The sequence below is a fragment of the Dermacentor variabilis genome, chromosome 11 (assembly GCF_050947875.1).
Source record: "Dermacentor variabilis isolate Ectoservices chromosome 11, ASM5094787v1, whole genome shotgun sequence".
NCBI classification, from domain to species: domain Eukaryota; kingdom Metazoa; phylum Arthropoda; class Arachnida; order Ixodida; family Ixodidae; genus Dermacentor; species Dermacentor variabilis.
Genome location: NC_134578.1, coordinates 126904332 through 126920425, shown reverse-complemented (window position 1 = coordinate 126920425; position 16094 = coordinate 126904332). Strand labels below are relative to the sequence as shown.

Below are 16094 nucleotides of genomic sequence, written 5' to 3'. Positions count from 1 at the left end.
TCAAAATTCAGGCAGTCCCCGGCATGTTCGGGTATAGCCGTCCCCGCGTCCAAGCGGGGCCAGCGGCGGAAAGCGTCGGGCGCAGCGAGCTGCTTCACCCACACGGGGTTGAAACAATGGCGCTCGTCACCCTTCACAATCCGGTAATGATCCTTCCGCAGGTTCACCTACGGAAACCTTGTTACGACTTTTACTTCCTCTAAATGATCAAGTTTGGTCATCTTTCCAACAGACCGGCGCAACCGAAAGGCCGCGCCGGACATCGGTCCGAAGACCTCACTAAATCATTCAATCGGTAGTAGCGACGGGCGGTGTGTACAAAGGGCAGGGACGTAATCAACGCGAGCTTATGACTCGCGCTTACTGGGAATTCCTCGTTCAAGGGGAACAATTGCAAGCCCCTATCCCAATCACGAAAGAAGTTCCACGGGTTACCCAGTCTTTTCAGACAGGGATAAAGACACGCTGCTTCCTTCAGTGTAGCGCGCGTGCGGCCCCGGACATCTAAGGGCATCACAGACCTGTTATTGCTCTGTTTCGTGCGGCTAGGAGCCGCTTGTCCCTCTAAGAAGGTTGTAAGGTGCTGGGAACCCCGCACCTATTTAATAGGCTAGAGTCTCGTTCGTTATCGGAATTAACCAGACAAATCGCTCCACCAACTAAGAACGGCCATGCACCACCATCCACCGAATCAAGAAAGAGCTCTCAATCTGTCAATCCTCCCAGTGTCCGGGCCGGGTAAGCTTTCCCGTGTTGAGTCAAATTAAGCCGCAGGCTCCACTCCTGGTGGTGCCCTTCCGTCAATTCCTTTAAGTTTCAGCTTTGCAACCATACTTCCCCCGGAACCCAAACACTTTGGTTTCCCGGAAGCTGCCCGCCGAGTCATTTGAGTAACTCAGGCGGATCGCTGGTTGGCATCGTTTATGGTCAGAACTAGGGCGGTATCTGATCGCCTTCGAACCTCTGACTTTCGTTCTTGATCAAAGAAAACATTCTTGGCAAATGCTTTCGCAGTAGTTCGTCTTGCGACGGTCCAAGAATTTCACCTCTAGCGCCGCAATACGAATGCCCCCGTCTGTCCCTCTTAATCATTACCTCGTATTCCAAAAACCAACAGAACAGAAACGAGGTCTTGTTCTATTATTCCATGCAAGTTTATTCAGGCGACTCGCCTGCGTTGAGCACTCTAATTTTTTCAAAGTAAAAGCACCGGCCTTCTCGAGGCACACAATGAAGTGCACCAAGAAAGGACCGGCATGATGTTCAGTCCGAGCCGTCGCATCGCGTAGATGCACTACTCGTCTGGAACTGAGATCCAACTACGAGCTTTTTAACCGCAGCAGCTTTAGTATACGCTATTGGAGCTGGAATTACCGCGGCTGCTGGCACCAGACTTGCCCTCCAATTGATCCTCGTTAAAGGATTTAGAGTGTACTCATTTCAATTACGGGGCCTCAAAAGAGTCCCGTATTGTTATTTTTCGTCACTACCTCCCCGTGCCGGGAGTGGGTAATTTGCGCGCCTGCTGCCTTCCTTGGATGTGGTAGCCGTTTCTCAGGCTCCCTCTCTGGAATCGAACCCTGATTCTCCGTTACCCGTAAGAACCATGGTAAGCAAGTAACCTACCATCGAAAGTTGATAAGGCAGACACTTGAAAGAAACGTCGCCGGCTCGTGGCCATGCGATCAGCACAAAGTTATCCAGAGTCACCACACAATACGGGCCGAAACCCGATCGATCTTGGTCTAATAAAAGCACCCGTCGCCCAAAGGGCTTCAGGCTCACTGCATGTATTAGCTCTAGAATTGCCACAGTTATCCAAGTAGGAAGAAACGATCTAAGGAACCATAACTGATTTAATGAGCCATTCGCGGTTTCGCCTTATTTCGGCATGTACTTAGACATGCATGGCTTAATCTTTGAGACAAGCATATGATTACTGGCAGGATCAACCAGGTAATCGTTCAACTGCGCGTCCAGCCTTTCAAGCAGGCCGGACGCCGTTTTTGCGATGCCGAGGCCACCTTCAGGCGCCCCAACACGCTTCGTTCTCGCAAAGTGTAGCACTTTGCACAGTCCGAGACGACGGCGTTCGAGCTCGCTACGGCGCCCTCCCCGCAGGGCCGGGTATCGCCACGCGGCAAGAAGCACGCAACATTCTCGATAGACTGGTTGTGTCAACTCGATCGCGGCTTGCGGTTTCTCTCGAGCCCGCAGCACTGGTGGACCGACCGACACTTGCAACGTAGCCGAGACGGCAAAGCCGCCAGGCGACGGGTCACGCCCGCGCCTTCGGCGCTTTCGTATTTGACTCGTCCGAGGACGATGGGGAACACACCTCGATATCGTGGAAAAAGCGTCGTCCGACAACCAGCCCCTAACGCATCAAGCGGATGAGGCTGCAGACGTCAGCTGTGGGATCCACGGGAGCGATACCGGGGACACGCTTGACGGGAACGAAGCCCGCCGCACATCAAACACCCAGGTCGCTTTGGGGGCGACTGCTCTCTGGGACCCCCATATAATAGCAGCGATAAGTACCCAAACCTCCATGGGGCCGTACTCGTGGCACTTTCGACGAGCGTTTGGCGGAAATCGTGCCGCCTCGTAACGCCGCGAGAAAGATTGAAAGCTTACGTCGGCGGCACCATGCCGAAGTCGTGAAACTGCAGCGCGTCCATCGAATGCGCGAACGGCAATTTCTCGCGAATGGCCAGTGCCGTTTCCTGAACGATCGCCTTTCGGTCCCCCTACGGGGCGGCCCCCGGCCGATCGATTCGAGGAAAGCTAGCCCGGCCCCTTCGCCATTTCCGAGCACGAGTGCGACCAGCGCGGGCGGCGTGCTCGACGCCCCGGCTGACATCGTTTGGGACTGTGTCTCTTCGAGCGCTCGCGCCAACGTCGCGGGGCCGACGACGACGCCCGGCCGGTTCTCTCCCGGTTCCCGGCGTGTTATAGTGCAGCCCTCTGCACGGCGGCGCCGACTGAGTAGTGGCCGTGCAGCGGCTTGTACGCCAAAGTTGCGTGAAAGGCGTCGAGCTCCCGCCGGCCCGGCTCACGTGGTTTCGGACTTCTGTCGCTTCGAGCGCTCGCGTAGCCGTGCCTGGGCACGATTCTCGACTCCGCAGCAGTGCGCGGAAACAACTACAAAGACGCGCAAGCCGAAAATCGCACTGCGGTACAACGTCAGCCGGGACCGTATGGCCCCTTATAGTAGCAGCGATAAGTGGCCAGACCTCCATGGGGCCGTACTCGTGCGACGAGGCGGCGTACTGCGCCGAGCCGAGCGCCAATATTTCGCTTTGGCGCGGCTGATACGAGCTCTCGCGATCGCCGCGGTACCGCCGCTCACCGATTCAAGGCACGCTAGCGCGGTCCCCTTCGCCATTTCCGAGCACGAGTGCGACCAGCGCGGGCGGCGTGCTCGACGCCCCGCCTGACGTCGTTTCGGACTTTGTCTCTTGGAGCGCTCGAAGCCATGTCGGGGCCGACGCCGACATCTGCGTGGTGTTTCCACGATTCCCGGCGCGACACAATGCAGCTGCGAGCAGGATGCCAGCGATTCCGAAGCGGCCGTGCGGCGGTGTACACGCAGAAGTGTCGTGAAGGGTATCGAGCTCCCGCCGCCCCGGCTGACGTCGTTTCGGACTTTGTCTCTTCGAGCGCTCGCGCCAACGTCGCGGGGCCGACGACGACGCCCGCCAGGTTCTCTCCCAGTTCCCGGCGAGCTATAGTGCAGCCCTCTGCACGGTGACGCCGACTAAGTAGTGGCCGTGCGGCGGCTTGTACGCCAAAGTTTCGTGAAAGGCGTAGAGCTCCCGCCGCCCCGGCTGACGTCGTTTCGGACTTCTGTCGCTTCGAGCGCTCGCGTAGCCGTGCCTGGGCACGATTCTCGACTCCACAGCAGTGCGCGGAAACAGCTACGAAGACGCGCAAGCCGAAAATCGCACTGCGGTACAACGTCAGCCGGGACCGTATGGCCCCTTATAGTAGCAGCGATAAGTGGCCAGACCTCCATGGGGCCGTACTCGTGCGACGAGGCGGCGTACTGCGCCGAGCCGAGCGCCAATATTTCGCTTTGGCGCGGCTGATACGAGCGCTCGCGATCGCCGCGGTACCGCCGCTCACCGATTCAACGCACGCTAGCGCGGTCCCCTTCGCCATTTCCGAGCACGAGTGCGACCAGCGCGGGCGGCGTGCTCGACGCCCCGGCTGACGTCGTTTCGGACTTTGTCTCTTGGAGCGCTCGAAGCCATGTCGGGGCCGACGCCGACGTCTGCGTGGTCTTTCCACGATTCCCGGCGCGACACAATGCAGCTGCGAGCAGGATGCCAGCGATTCCGTCGTGGCCGTGCGGCGGCTTGTACGCCAAAGTTTCGTGAAGGGTATCGAGCTCCCGCCGCCCCGGCTGACGTCGTTTTGGACTTCTGTCGCTTCGAGCGGTCGCGTAGCCGTGCCTGGGCACGATTCTCGACTCCGCAGCAGTGCGCGGAAACAGCTACGAAGACGCGCAAGCCGAAAACCGCACTGCGGTACAACGTAAGCTGGGACCGTATGGCCCCTTATAATAGCAGCGATAAGTGGCCTGACCTCCATGGGGCCGTACTCGTGCGACGAGGCGGCGTACTGCGCCGAGCCGAGCGCCAATATTTCGCTTTGGCGCGGCTGATACGAGCTCTCGCGATCGCCGCGGTACCGCCGCTCACCGATTCAAGGCACGCTAGCGCGGTCCCCTTCGCCATTTCCGAGCACAAGTGCGACCAGCGCGGGCGGCGTGCTCGACGCCCCGGCTGACGTCGTTTCGGACTTTGTCTCTTGGAGCGCTCGAAGCCATGTCGGCGCCGACGCCGACGTCAGCGTGGTGTTTCCACGATTCCCGGCGCGACACAATGCAGCTGCGAGCAGGATGCCAGCGATTCCGTCGTGGCCGTGCGGCGGCTTGTACGCCAAAGTTTCGTGAAAGGCGTCGAGCTCCCGCCGCCCCGGCTGAAATCGTTTCGGACTTCTGTCGCTTCGAGCGCTCGCGTAGCCGTGCCTGGGCACGATTCTCGACTCCGCAGCAGTGCGCGGAAACAACTACGAAGACGCGCAAGCCGAAAATCGCACTGCGGTACAACGTCAGCCGGGACCGTATGGCCCCTTATAGTAGCAGCATTAGTGGCCAGACCTCCATGGGGCCGTACTCGTGCGACGAGGCGGCGTACTGCGCCGAGCCGAGCGCCAATATTTCGCTTTGGCGCGGCTGATACGAGCTCTCGCGATCGCCGCGGTACCGCCGCTCACCGATTCAAGGCACGCTAGCGCGGTCCCCTTCGCCATTTCCGAGCACGAGTGCGACCAGCGCGGGCGGCGTGCTCGACGCCCCGGCTGACGTCGTTTCGGACTCTGTCTCTTCGAGCGCTCGAAGCCATGCGGGGGCCGACGCCGACGTCTGCGTGGTGTTTACACGATTCCCGGCGCGACACAATGCAGCTGCGAGCCGGATGCCAGCGATTCCGTCGCGGCCGTGCGGCAGTGTACACGCAGAAGTGTCGTGAAGGGTATCGAGCTCCCGCCGCCCCGGCTGACGTCGTTTCGGACTTTGTCTCTTCGAGCGCTCGCAGCGATGTCGAGGCGATCGCCGACGTCTGCACGGTTCCCGGTGTGCTACAATGCAGCAGTGTGCCAAGCGACACCTCTTGGTTGCCGAGGCAAGCACGGCGATTTCCTGAAGCGAGCGCATTCCGGCCAGCCAGCAGCGGGCTTTGCGCTTTCGGTAGTGCTCTTGCTGTAAAATTTGAACGGGTGCAGCTGCACGAAGCGAGTGTATTTATTTTCTCTCTCTCTCTCTCTGCCTTTGAGGCGACTGTAATTTTAATTTAAATGCAATTGGAGGCGGGAGCAACCTGATGAGAGTAGGTTGACTTCGGCGCGCCTTGTAGTTTATAAATTGCTTTCAAGCTTTGACGACATACGCCTTCGCGCCATCTGCTTTCCCGGTCTCTTTGGCACTTGATTGTGTGTGCTGCATGCTCTGCATTCTAAGGAAACACGCCTGTTTGTCTCCCTCTCTCACGTTCTTCTTTCTTTAGCTGCTCCTTTAGAAGCTGCTATGCTCTTTACTCGCTGTAAAATAGAATGCTGCCACAAGCCAACAACATTTGCGTGTTTTTTTCTCTCTTCCCAAGACGTTTCTGCCATTACTCACTGGCTCTAGTTCGCTCGCGCCATCTACCTTTCTTTCTGTATGGCGAAGTCCGTAGGTTTTCCTAGTTCCGTACACAGATGGCGCCAATGCGTTTTCGCGCCAGTTTCGAACGACCTGGCTGTACTCACGTTTCTCACTTAAATGGTTCAAATGGGGATTGCGAAAGGGGTGGTGCTTTCTTCTTGTGTAAGGCTGAGCTTCAAAGCTGCGTTTAAGCTATGCTAGCATGTGTGTATGTGTGTGTGTGTGTGTGTGTGTGTATATATATATATATATATATATATATATATATATATATATATATATATATATATATATGTATGTATGTGTGTATATATACATATACACACACGCGCGCGCGCGATAGTGGTAAAGATTATGAGGTAGCACTTTTTTTTAACATACAATACCTGTGCTTCACATGGCGATTCTTCTGCCCCCTCTGTTTCCGGTTGGAAGGAGTGCGCAGTCTTTTCTATATTTTTTTTTTCATTCACTTCTATGTTGCTCGTCTTCGTACATGGGGCACGCTACTTAATTCTGCCGGTCGATTCTACACGTTGCGATCCGTCCCGGCCTGTGCCGTATCAAAATTTTCAGTGGGCCTTGCGGTAAATAAAAAGAAATGAAGGAAATGCGCGTGCTATATTACACTTGCGCACGGACTTGAAACGAAGGCCTCAAAGAAAGTCACCTCGAGCGGCCGCATTCAGACGGAAGTGAGCATTCCCCTTGCGCGTGTTTTCCGCTCGCCTGCTCCGTTTTCTACGAGGTTGCCGTCGTTGGTTTGGCCTTACAAACAAGCTTGCACTCGGGTCTCGTTTCTACGCGACAGCGTTTCGTTAACAGCGAAAGACTGAGGCGTCGCGAGTTTATTCCTCAGATAGAGAGCATAGAGTCTCTAGACAGGCTGAAATTTAGAAAATTGCCCACGCTGTTGCTGAGGTTACCAATGTCGGCAGGGCGCCCACAAGGCAGTAGTACAATGGAGTGAAGTGAAGGACATCGCTTCTCGGCCTTTTGGCTAAGATCAAGACCACGTGAGTATTTCGTATCTGCTCTTTTCGGCACCTGGGGCCCCCCCTGGTCCCTCGTGTGCCCGGCCGAGCGTGTACGAGTCCTGTTCCTGGCACCTGGACCGGACCCTGGCCCTGCCTGGCTCGGTTTTGCACCGCCTCCGGGACTGCCCCCCCCTTGGATCCGGACCCGGCTCGCTGTTGCACCGCCTCCGGGACCGGCCCTCCTGGATTGGGCCCTGGCCTCGGGCTGCACTACCTCCAGGACCGGCCCACCCGGATCTGGCCCTGGCTCGCCGGAACACCATCCTCAGGTGCGTTCGTCTTGAGCTGCCCTTGGGCTCCACCGCTTCGGAGCCAGCCTTCCTTGGGTTGCTGCTGGGCCACCATCAGCGACCCGGCGGACCCCCGATGACCCTGGCGCCTGCAAGGACCCCTTCGCGGACCTCTGCAAGTACCGGAGTCTACCGAGGCTCACAAGGCTCATTGTAGCTGAGGGGTTCTCAGTAAAAAACGTTAAAGTGCCTGTTGAAGCTGTTGGACCCCCCTTAACATTCGTGAATGTGTATCGATACCCCTTGTACTTAACTGATGACGCTCTCCTGTCTGCTTTGCAACAATTTGGCAAAGTAAAGGGTGTGTCCCACGCGGGAGTTGCTAACAGACAAAACAAGTTAAATGGTGTGCGGGTCGTCCGCATCGAAATGAGTCGGCCTGTGCCCAACTTCATGACGATACAGGGGCACAAAGTGATGATGGAGTACCGTGGGATGCGGAGGGTTTGCGCGAGGTGTGGGGATGATGGCCACATGGCTACGGCTTGCGCTACCCCCTACTGCAAGCGTTGCGGCCTGTTCGGCCATGAAACAGACGGGTGTGAAGAGGAGTGCAAGCGGTGCGGCGGTAGCCATGGCACTAGAGATTGCTTCCGGAAGAAATCATATGTAGCTGCCGTCCGTGGCGCTCCACCAGCCACCTCAGTTAGTATGAGGCCGTCCACTTCGCCGAAGGTGACGACCACTAAATCAACCATGCAGGTGCTTAAACCGCGTGCACAGCGCTCGCCTCCGCTTGCCTCCTCGTCGGAAAGTGAACCGTGCCATGCCGTTAGCAGTGACTCTTTCTCGAACGCGTCGTCCACCCCTAGTTCGGTTTCCACAGTAAACGACTCTCCATCGCAAGGGTCCCCAACCGCTGACTCAGTCTCCTCGGAGACTGAACCCTCTGCAGGCTCTGTCTCTGAGGGGGTCGCTTCCGGGGCGGCCTCCTCCGAGCCTGGGCTGCACGAGGGTTCCGATCGCCACCAGTCTAAGCCGGGCACGCCCGATGAAGGGGAGGATAAGCCTTCCACAAGTTCAGAGGAGAATTCGGGAGTTCACGATACCAAGGAACCCTCGAAAACCCCTACTGATGATCGGGGTAAGCTGTATAGGCCGAGGCACAGATCTCGCTCACATAGGCGAAACAAAGAGGGTAAACAAACCCCGGAGAGGTCTCACCCCTTGCCGAATGATCATGACGTCGCCAATCCGATGCGCCGGGCTAAAGACGAGAACAGCAGTGACAGCGATGCAGTTCGCCGCGTGAAATCCAAAAAGGCTCGCAAACATTCGCCTAAGCTGCATGAGCGCTCATCACTAAGTGATGGCGACATGCAAGAATAATTCTACTTTAGAACTCCCTGCCCCTCATCTTTTGCTTACAGGTCTACAAACCTATAGTCATGGTTATGGTTGTACATAGCCCGTCTTGCATTAAGTGTGCGTCCTCTCGCTTCAGTTGCTTTTACGCTGACACGGATAAAACCTCATGAGTGCCTTCCGATTTGCCACCTTCAACGTTAGAGGATTCAGGGACAGACAAAAACAACGTCATGTCCTCGAGTTGGCAAGAGAGCTTGGTATTGATGTCCTCTTCCTACAGGAGACGAACTTTCGCACCCCACTCGAGGTAGCCTCATTCCAACGTGAGCACAATGTCTCTGCTTTCTTTTCATTGACACACGCGAAGTCGTGTGGAGTAGGCACCATCTTCCTCTCCTCACAATACCGAGAAAAAGCTCATTGCACACCTGGGGCGAGCGGACGCACGCTTATCACTGATTTGTACATAGACGGGAGAAAAATTAGATTTGTAAATATTTATGCGCCAGTAACTAGATCGTTGACAAACCAATTCTTCAAAAACTTACACCCACTGCTTCTGGAGCCCATCCCTCATGTCTTGCTTGGGGATTTCAATTGTGTTGAAGATTCTAATAGAGACATCATCGGCCCAGGGCAGGGTGGCTCTATTTATAATGCGAGAGAGCTCATTCACATCCTTCGCCATCTCCAGCTATCAGATGCGTGGGTCTCTCTTCACCAGGAACGCTTTGGACCCACGCGATTCGGCTATCGCACAGAAAGTAGAATTGACCGGGTATATTTACCCGACTTGTTACTGTCCACACTACTTAAGTGCGAAACCATATCCCTCCCGGCTGCCCTCAAGCGCAAAACGGATCATTGGCCTGTGGTAATGACTGTGAGAGGTTGTGCCGGTCGCAACATGAGACAGGATAGATGGCGGCTCGATCCTGCAGTCCTTCAGGATGTCGACAGTGTGGAAAACATCAATAGAGCACTTAAATCGAGCATCCAAGCCCTCTCAATGATGTCCCCATCCAATTGGGACTCCTTGAAAGAGGCTTGGAAACAAATCCTACAAGATGAGGGGAAGGCGAGACACAAGAGAATTACCAAACAGCTCAAGGAGCTCACGCGTCGAATGCAAATAGTGACATGGGCGGACACATTAACATGTTGCACCAAAGAGTACCTTGAGGTTCTAGAGGCAAAACACGAACGTCTAATACAGAAACGATTCACTCTTGCGGATGCAGACAAGGATTATATGAGCATTACGAGCCCTGGCACCGCCGTTCTCGGAAATGCGCGGGTGCACATATCCGAAATTCGGCGGTCTGATGGGTCACTCGCGACTAATCCATCCGTCATTGAGTCCGACATTCGTGCTCACTTCGAGGACCTCTTTGGTGCCGATGACATTACAGAACCTCCTGATATTGAATCTAGAATCCGTGATCTGTGTCGGGTTATATCGCCCCTTGCAGAGGAAGATCTCTCGAGCATTACGGATGACTTATCCATCGACTCAGTCAAAGAAGCCCTCAATGTCATGAGCACAAAAGCAGCGCCCGGTAGTGATGGTCTCACAACCACTTTTTATAGGACCTTCTTTGAGGCACTTGGGGAAGCGTTACTGCAAATGGTTAAAATGGTGATTGGGGAAGGGAAGAAGCCTGCCTCCTTCAGTAGAGGACGCATCACACTCCTGCTGAAGGAGGGAGCTCCCCCGACAGACATAAGATCATGGCGTCCTATAACTTTGTTAAACACGGATTACAAACTCGTCGCCACAATACTGCAAATACGTCTTGCCAATTGGTTACCCGCAATGATCTCCCCGTGCCAATCTTGTGCAGTCCCGGGTAGATCTATATACACGAACCTCATGATCACCCGTGACGTGTTCGAGTATGCTCAGATGAAGAATGTTCGCGGGGTGTATATATCAGTAGATCAGGAAAAGGCGTTCGACCGTGTCAGGCATAAGTACATCTTTTTAATTTTGGAATTACTGAACCTGCCCCCTGTCTTTATACGCAGCGTTCGGCTGCTCTACGACGACATCACTAGTGACATCTTAGTGAACGGATCTATTACACCTACCTTTCCTGTTCGCAGAGGGGTCCGGCAAGGTTGCCCGCTTAGCCCTTCGCTGTTCATCCTTTCGCTGGACCCATTAATAAGAAACATAATAACTGCCCCGCAAATCCGAGGTTTTCCGTTGACGGGCCAGGAGGAAATTAGAGTCAGTGCGTACGCTGATGACATCTCCTTGTTTTTAAGAGACGAGCACAGTTTTCGAACATTTCAAAAGATTTTTGCTGAGTATTCGGCTTTATCTGGCGCCCGCATTAACGAGACCAAAAGTAAAGCGTTATTATTCGGCTCTTTCCCCACCAGCGCGATACCCAACATTCCCATAGTCAACTCTGTGAAAGTGTTGGGAATTATCTTCACTAACAAGGGCGTAACGGACGCCTCATGGCAATTAGCGATCCAAAGGTCCAACGCTGCAATAAACTCCCTTAACCACAGATGCCTATCATTTCGTCAGAGAGCACTAGCAATAACAACAACCGTGTGCGCTTATGCGAATTATATAGCTAGAGTTGGCGTGATGCCCAGAAAAGTAGGCATCCAACTTAATAGACTCATAACTGCCTTTCTCTGGAACAGTAAACCCCCGGCAGTGAAAAGGCACCTGCTACAGCTCCCGCTAAAATCAGGGGGACTTGGCTTACCTCATGTACTGAATACCGGCAGGATTCTAGCATTAAAAACAGTCGAGTCTCTATACATGATCACTGATTACATGGGAAAAAATCTAATGGTATATCTGACCAGCACGTTTCACAAAGCACTTACTGGGAAACGAGTATCTTGTCCTCTAGCTGAAAACCCATCACCATATTATAAAACCGTTCACAACACTAAGAAGATGATTCTTGCGGAATGCCCCGACACAGATATCGTCCAGGACAAGGTGTCCAGCATTGTTCAAAAAATAACGTATAGGCAGTTAAGCCAGGATGAACTTCGCAAGACATCTCAAAAGAAATGGCGCGATTGGTTCCGTCCTTGGTTACCTCACGAGGTTTTGGAATTTGACTGGAAGCGAAGATGGCAAGTTCTGCCTACACGTGAGCGGCTCTATAAGATGGGCATTGTACCGAGTGCCGCATGCCCGAATTGTAGCGCTCCAGAATCGATTGATCATACCTTGTTTCAATGTCCGCCAGCTAGGATAACCTGGAAACTGGTTCAGCGCACCTTCAAAGTAGATGGCCAAAAAAGACCTCGGAAAACATATGGAGCGTTTGAACACCTAGTACTGATTTGCACAATGTTCATTATTTGGAAAAGGCGCAGTCTGGCGGAAGCCCGGAGGCGCCCTGTGAGGGCTGCCTACCCTGCAATGCAACAATTAAGGCTTTTAATGTGGAGAACACTCGCACAGGATCTGGAACTGAACGGGGAGGACGCATTCCTCCGACGATGGCATACGAGGTTCTTCTACGTTAAAAATGGCACGATTCACTATCCGATTGTACCCTATTAGGAGCCGATACTCCTAAACGTTCCATGTTACGACCTATGTGACTGTTAAGTTTCATATAACCATTGTATAAAAGTGTATAGAAGACCACTACGGGAATTGTGTAAAGTTGTACAGATCTGTGATCCATGGGCCGATGCTCTTCAACGACCCATGTGACGCATTATGTGGTTGTTAAGGTCCATATAAACATTGTATAAAAGTGAACAGTGGACCTGTCCAGGTACTGTGTACAGTTGTATAGATCTGTATCGGCATTGTAAGGCCTTGTGTACCTTCGCGAGATGCTTGTTCAAGGACACACACAACATGGCACATGTTCTCGCTGGCCTACACACGTAGGACCTAGCCACTGTATAAGGTACACGTAAACTACGTAGCCCTGTACACATGTTCTACGGTATGGTTTGCACAATAAAATTCCCTTTGTGTAGTATCTGTTCTTATCAGCTTAATATCTGATACGGGTTCTATGTGGACCCACGATATTAAACCTATTTTTGGAAGTTGGCGGAGTGCTTGAAGCCTGCTTCACCTCCGCCGCAGGTCGGCCCGGTATTGCACTACCTCCGGGATCGGCCCCCGCTCACTTCGGTGAGACTTCATTCAATCAAAATGAAGAACACAAGCTCGAAGCGAGCACTGACTTCACACGCACCATTCCTATACCATACGCAACGACGCCGGTTCGCGGACCACGAGAGTAATTAAACGGCCACTCCACCTGTGTGTAGCGTCGCACTTCTTGCCGCGCAAATGGGACGCGTGACGGTGGACGCGGTGGTCGTCGGCTGCCTTGGCACCTGGGATCAGGGGAATGATCGCGTGATGCGCAGGCTGTGCAGTAGGTCATACCTACGGACACTCAAACGCCTGTGCATCAGCGATACTATCAGCGCCTCTACAAAGATTTTTAGAGCCCATGTCGGCACCTCTTAGATGATCTTATGTTTTTAGAGAAGCGATTTTTGCTGTTTTACACCTTTACAGTTTTAGCCTTTTATTACTAACACCACTAACTAGTTTTTTTAGACATTTGTTTGCCGGTTTTAGACTACACACCTTTTATCCGTTTTTTCCTTGGTTTCGTAACAAATATTTATGATGTGATGTGTAACTAGCATAATAAAAAACTCTGTTCTTATCAGCTTAATATCTGATACGGGTTCTATGTGGACCCACGATATTAAACCTATTTTTGGAAGTTGGCGGAGTGCTTGAAGCCTGCTTCACCTCCGCCGCAGGTCGGCCCGGTATTGCACTACCTCCGGGATCGGCCCCCGCTCACTTCGGTGAGACTTCATTCAATCAAAATGAAGAACACAAGCTCGAAGCGAGCACTGACTTCACACGCACCATTCCTATACCATACGCAACGACGCCGGTTCGCGGACCACGAGAGTAATTAAACGGCCACTCCACCTGTGTGTAGCGTCGCACTTCTTGCCGCGCAAATGGGACAGCCGCACCAGCAAATTTCTTATTACGGCCTTCGAGAAAAATAAATGACAGCAAAAGAAAGAACCAGGAGGGAGAATCGGCAAATTATATGTCTAAGAAATAGGATTGTTATTTATCCGATGTTTCTGTCTGCTGTAATGAGCCACTATAGGACGGGGAGGGGGGGGTGTATGATTAGCCGTGGGTTCGGCAACCAATGTGAATCCCGCTCAAAGCCAACACTGAATTTTTGAGTTCACTATTGCTTGGATCCGTAAACCACAGCGCCAACGCAAGCTCGCCCTGCCAAAATCCGCTGCCCTAGTGGAAGAAAGATTCCCTATGAAAGAAAAATAGAGTGCCCGCTTTCTGGCAACTACTGTGCAGCCGTTGTGTGCACATTTTCGCAGCAGTGGGAGCGAATACCTCGAAAACAAACTTGTCGTGTGGCCAAGTCTTGCGAAATATATTCAAGGGTTCAAAGGTGCTCCAGCTTTCCAACCTGTATGTTATGAAGACCTGTTGCTACCTTTTCATCCTCCCCCACCTGGTTACGCCCAGTGCAGGGCAAAGGCCTCTCCCATAAGTATCCAAGTACCCCGGTCACGTGCTAATTGTCGCCATGTAGTCCCTGCACATTTCCTAATCTAATCTGCCCTCCCAACTTTCTGCCACCCCCTGCTACGCTTCCCTTCTCTTGGAATTGAGTCCGTAACCCTTAATGACCATCTTCCCCCCCCTCATTGCATGCCCATTTCTTTTTTTCATGGTTTAAACTAAGGTGTCATTAACTCGCGTTTGTTCGCTCGCCCCTCAATCTGCTCTATTCCTATCTCTCGTGACGCTACACCCATCGTCGTTCTTGCCAAAGCTCGTTGCGTCGCCCTCAGTTACCCTTCGGTAACCCTTAAAGCTTTCCGTTGGGGCACTCGTGGCATCTTTCTCGTTTAAATAAAGCTACTTTTCTTTTCCGCTTTGGGGGGGGGGGGGGGGGAACTCTATGTGCTAGGCGCGATTTTGCCTGTTGGTTCGGCTTAACGCAGAACACTTCCGCATTGCAGTGAAGCCGCGTTGAAGGGGCAAAGAGTAGCGCAGTGAAGCGCATGCACGGGCGAAAAACGCAAATATTAGTCAAAAATACAACCATGTCGCCAAATATGAACTTCCATTATTGGAAATTCGAGTTCAGTTTGTGCATTGCGTTCGCCTAGAGAACATAAATGCCACAGCAGCCAAGTCAAAGCTTAGGATCGCGTATCATTTTTTTTTCTTGCCTTTTACTCCTGGCCTGCGTGGCATGCACACGAAAGTTATGATATAGTGAAAACACGAAATAATGCAGTGCGGCTGTATCAGATCTATTTTGTGCGCTTTGTTCTTTGTGGACTACAGCGGTGTGCGTTATGAGAAAGTTTCAGTGCCCTTCTACTGTGACCTGCGAAGCTACATTTAAAACCACATAGGTTTGTGCGGTTATTGCTACAAACTGCGTGTGGGTGCGTTCGTCTTTTTCTTTCGCTACCAGCGATGGGTTATCGCAACCGCGATCGGTTCTGCTGCTACGCTAGACGCGTTCTTGCCAACGGTTGGCTCTATACGCGACGCGTGTCGCGTGGTCGGCACATTCAAGCAGTCAATTGCAAACCGTTCCAAGAAGGAGGATGCACTCCACTTGACGCCGGGAGCGCTAGTTGGACGATTGTACGTTTTGACCCTCGTGGAAGCGCCGCCAACCCGCCTTTTCTATAATACGATAAGATTCAGAGCGACCGCGACCACTTGCCTTTGTCATTGCCTCGGGCACAGTTCTTTTTTTTAAGCTCAGATACTCAGACGCGCCCGTGTTCACGCGCACCTGCTCTCTCCGATAAGCAGGGAAGCTCGGTTGGGGTGGTGTCGGCCCTTGCGCATGCGCTGCTGAGCTCGTCGCTTCGGCGGCCAGTCGAGGCTGGCGCGTAGCGTTCGCCTAGAGAACATAAATGCCACAGCAGCCAAGTCAAAGCTTAGGATCGCGTATCATTTTTTTTCTTGCCTTTTACTCCTGGCCTGCGTGGCATGCACACGAAAGTTATGATATAGTGAAAACACGAAATAATGCAGTGCGGCTGTATCAGATCTGTTTTGTGCGCTTTGTTCTTTGTGGACTACAGCAGTGTGCGTTATGAGAAAGTTTCAGTGCCCTTCTACTGTGACCTGCGAAGCTACATTTAAAACCACATTGGTTTGTGCGGTTATTGCTACAAACTGCGTGTGGGTGCGTTCCT

The 16094-nt window shown here is 53.1% G+C and overlaps 2 non-coding genes and 1 pseudogene across 2 annotated transcripts; 2 read left to right on the top strand and 1 right to left on the bottom strand.

Moving 5' to 3' along the window:
• Positions 1-144: 144 nt before the first annotated feature.
• Positions 145-1959, bottom strand: LOC142565150 (small subunit ribosomal RNA). The gene has a single exon (XR_012824833.1). It is a non-coding gene; the product is annotated as a small subunit ribosomal RNA (ribosomal RNA).
• A 10851-nt stretch (positions 1960-12810) lies between these two features.
• On the top strand, positions 12811-12979 carry LOC142565005 (U2 spliceosomal RNA; annotated as a pseudogene).
• Positions 12980-13485: 506 nt separating this feature from the next.
• On the top strand, positions 13486-13677 carry LOC142565033 (U2 spliceosomal RNA). Its single transcript, XR_012824755.1, has one exon. It is a non-coding gene; the product is annotated as a U2 spliceosomal RNA (small nuclear RNA).
• The last annotated feature ends 2417 nt before the right edge of the window (positions 13678-16094 follow it).